Raw genomic sequence first — 4,284 nt, 5'->3', positions numbered from 1 at the left:
TTTCATTGAACGAGGGTCTCGTACTGGCAGACTTGGTGTGTTTAGGTTGTATAAGAGGGACAATTAATCAGCTGCCCGCTCATAATAAGTTCACGTGCTACGTGACGCCAAACATGCGCATAAGAGTGTTTTCACACTCGTTGTTTGGCTTATAGATGGCGCTGACTGTCGCTCCTACTTCTAAATTCACAGATAAACCCAAAAAAGTGGATGGAGGGAGGGCCGCTGTGATAGCTCAGTGGTTAGAGCATCGAACGCGTAATTCGAAGGTCGTAGGTTCGATTCCTGCTCACAGTTGGTAATTTTTTCATCCACTTTTCTTTCTTCCTATTTACATTCCATTGATTTTAATAACTTCCCCTGTACATTCCTTGGCATTACTGTCTGTTATATCTCATTAATATTGTGTTAAATCACGGAAAAACGAGCCCTCAGGTATACACTTCTTTCCCTTATATATATATATATATATATATATATATATATATATATATATATATATATATATAGAGAGAGAGAGAGAGAGAGAGAGAGAGAGAGAGAGAGAGGACGCGTATGTTTGCAAAGCATGAAAGTTACTTTCACTGCATTTCGAAGCAGAGGAACTAATTTTTCACTGTTTTCACAAGCAGACGCTTGGCTGTGTGGCAGAACAGCTCCTTGCCACGAAAATGACCCACGCTTTATCCCCACTACAAGGAAGTTTTTATTATTTGCATTATTTGCATCTTTTTCAATTTTTCAGTCGCGCACAAGATGATTTTTCGCTCACAACCAACGGCGTGGACGTCGGAATTTCTGCGAAACGAGCTCTTTACGCTATAGTATTAAAATAATAAAAATATATATATTCTTGTGTAACGATTCTTCCCTAGCTGAAAAAAAGTACCATTCCCGGCTGAATTGTTCAACGATAACCTTTTCCAGCTCAAAAAAAAAGTTCGCTCGTTTGATAATCAAGATATGAAACTTGGGGGAAAATGTGAAACCTGAGGAAGGCGCGTCGCACGGGCACCAAGCGACTCCCGCCATGATGTTAGTCTCTGTCTACGAACGATACCTCGCAGTATACCTCGGAACACCGGAGAAGCATTAGTGAGAGGGGCAATTGCAAGCCCGGTGAGGTGGTGGCGCCCTCTATGAGAAGCGCCGGCGTCATCCGTATGTTTCCGAAGCGTTTTTAGCGTTTTTCATGTGAATAATGTTGGGACGATTGAGAGTCGCAAAGACCAGCGAAGTCAGCAGCTCGAGCAGCAGCTGTCGTTGCTCTGAGAAAGACGACGTGGCAGCATTTGCTTCGTTATTGTCCGTAGTTTCTATTTGTAGATTCATAATACTCATATATTTCTAGATTTTTATCATTTTAAAATACGTAAGCTAACAAAATAAAAATATTTGTTAGAACAACACGCCCCTTGGCCAATCCCCCAGCGAGGGTTTGTGCCACCGATTCGAGGCTCTACTTCTACTATTGTAGTCCCTGATTACAGTCTTATTTTACCTCGTCGCACCGTGGTCCTAGGCCTTAATTGTTCTTTATTCCATGTTTCGCAACTGAGGGAGGAGCTGGACGTTCGATGCTCGGGTGTCCTCCACGGACCGGCGCTTCCAGTCCAATCTGTTCCAGTGGTGTTTAATCTGTTCCAGTCCAATCTGTTTCAGTGGTGTTTAATCTGTTCCAGTCCAATCTGTTCCAGTGGTGCTCCGCAACCCGTCCCTGACGATATCGATCACACTTTAGGTGCGAAGCGTCTTATGGTCGAGCTCAATCCGGCGTGCGGCGTGACCACCCTTGCTGCGCATGCGCGTCCCCTCCCTCTCTCTCAGCACGCAACGCCGACGCAGGCATGCAGCGTCATCTAGCGAGCTTCTTGATCGAAAAATTCGGCAGATGCCACGGGGTATTCAAGAACCTTTGGTTATGCATTGCGGTCCACGTGCGCATTTATTATATTTGTTGTAACTGATGAGCGAGGACACCATGGCGCCCAATTCAAACCAGCCCTGCTACAGACCTTATCTCGTGAATAGTTAGTGTTCTGTATATGTGGTCCTGTAGTTAGTGCTGATGGAGTATCGCAGATGAAACCGACACCCTTAACCAGACGCACATAGTTGGTATTCACATGACGTCGTCATTCGCCATTGAGTTTGATGTACAATTCACAGCTTTCAGCTCTTCTGAAGATACGCAGATTAAGATAAGAAAGTGCACATTTTCCTGCACTTTCTACTACAAAATGGTTGCCGCATTGACGTCAGTACATACTCCCTATAGGTACCCGTTTACCTGGAGTTGGTGGGCGACACCGTAGGTCGTTAAACTTTAAAGTGTTCTTTTTTTTTTCATGTCAATGCCAGTGCAAGGGATTATTCGATCTAAGAAGATGCAATCAACTACTTAGTGCAAGCGTTTAAATACTTTCTCACGTGTAGGAGTATGAAAACACGCTAGTATTGGAGGCAGTTGCCACCCTCGAAAAGAAGACCTTGTAGGAACGTCTGCTGCTGCTACACTTCTTGTCAGGCGGTTTCCCAGCACTTGGCTTTTTTCACACTATGGATTCATTTTGTGAAGGGATGTAAATGTATACTCCTTGAAGATTTAGTGTTTATCGATTTCGGAATATCTAGCCGCACTTTTCATTGAAATTCGAGCCTCGGACTGAAGGACCCATTCATCGCGGCCTCAATGAAAAAAAAAGAAAAAAAAGTTCCCACTGCTTCCATTACGAATGCCTTTGATCGTTCTAACCAGATTACGTGACGAGACAGAACAATGGAGCACGTGCTGAAGCGTACACCACCGCTAGCGACTGCGTTGGAATGTACTGGGACTATAACGTCGTGCAAAACATCCGACTCGTCAGATCTGCGCATCAAATTTTCAACGAACGTGCTTCTGCTGTTGTTATGCCCGGTGAGCGCCTTCCTCTGACCACAATATCGCCCACTGAGGACTCCAACAATTACCGGTCTGGCCGCTGCATTCTTTCCCATCGGAACCACGTGACCGCACTATATGTTAGGGGCGCTTTCACACGTCACTGCTGCGTATACACGTAGCCACCAAGGCAAACAATTCACCGCAGTGTTTTTTTAGATGCGGAGCATCTAATACTCGAGGCTTGTAGTGCGGCGCCGTCCGCAAGCTTCCTCCTCCTTCTTACACCATCTGTGCATCCCTTCCTCCTCTACACACCGCGCGCGCTTCACTCCTCCACCATCTGTGCACCCTTCCTCCTCTACACACCACGTGCGCTTCTCCTCTTCACGAACATTCGCTAGCTGTATAATGTAGCGCGCATGCGCCGTCACGCTTCGAGAACATCGGCCGCTGACGCGCTCGCATGCGCCGTCGCGCTTCGAGAACATCGGCAGCTGACGCGCGCGCATGCGCCGTTGCGCTTCTCCCCCTTCTCGAACATTCGACAGCTGACAGTGCATGTGCCGTCGCGCTGTATATATACTCAAGGTCGGCGCTCGCTCGCTCAGTTGCCGCTCGTCGGTTGGTTTGTACGGCGCGTCGACGTCCAAGGTCGCGGTGAAATGAATTCCAACGAATCCACAAACACAATGATCGACGTCCCTTCGACCAGCGCCGCCCTTTCGCATACGTGTGTACGTGTTCACTCATTTAACACCCCCTCCTACAACCACGTTAACCAATTTAGCCATCGACCCAAGTAAGTCACAATTTAACACCCCATTTCACAACCACGTTAACCAATTTAGCCATCGACCCAAGTTAGTCGCACTTTAACACCCCGTTAACCAATTATATGCTCCGCATCCTCCTCAGTGTTCCCCCGAGAGAAGCTGCGGGCAATTTTTCTTTCTTTTTTCATCCTTAAAGTGTCATTACAAATATCTGATCTCAGTTCGAAAGCAAAAAGCAGCGACCTGCCTGAGCCTCCTACGAAACAAAGATAGCGTAATATTGGAAGGCTCTCCGAAGTCCTTGAGTTGGCGTGCGTATTGCTAGACATCCATGGCACTCGCTTGAAGTGTGCGCTTACATTAGGCTGATCAACAGAAATACAGAAATAAGAAATAAGTAATTCTGATTGATTGATTGATTGATTGATTGATTGATTGATTGATTGATTGATTGATTGATTGATTGATTGATTGATTGATTGATTGATTGATTGATTGATTGATTGATTGATTGATTGATTGATTGATTGATTGATTGATCTATATGTGGGGTTTAACGTCCCAAAACCATCATATGATTATAAGAAGTGCCGTAGTGGAAGACTCCGGAAATTTCGACCCCCC

General features: G+C 45.8%; 1 non-coding gene across 1 annotated transcript; it reads left to right on the top strand.

Moving 5' to 3' along the window:
• The first annotated feature begins 224 nt into the window (after positions 1 to 224).
• TRNAT-CGU (transfer RNA threonine (anticodon CGU)) lies at positions 225 to 297 on the top strand. Its single transcript has one exon. It is a non-coding gene; the product is annotated as a tRNA-Thr (tRNA).
• The last annotated feature ends 3,987 nt before the right edge of the window (positions 298 to 4,284 follow it).

The sequence above is a fragment of the Rhipicephalus microplus genome, chromosome 7 (genome assembly GCF_043290135.1).
Source record: "Rhipicephalus microplus isolate Deutch F79 chromosome 7, USDA_Rmic, whole genome shotgun sequence".
NCBI classification, from domain to species: domain Eukaryota; kingdom Metazoa; phylum Arthropoda; class Arachnida; order Ixodida; family Ixodidae; genus Rhipicephalus; species Rhipicephalus microplus.
The sequence above is the reverse complement of the archived record's forward strand: the minus strand, read 5'-3'. Positions and strand labels throughout refer to the sequence as shown.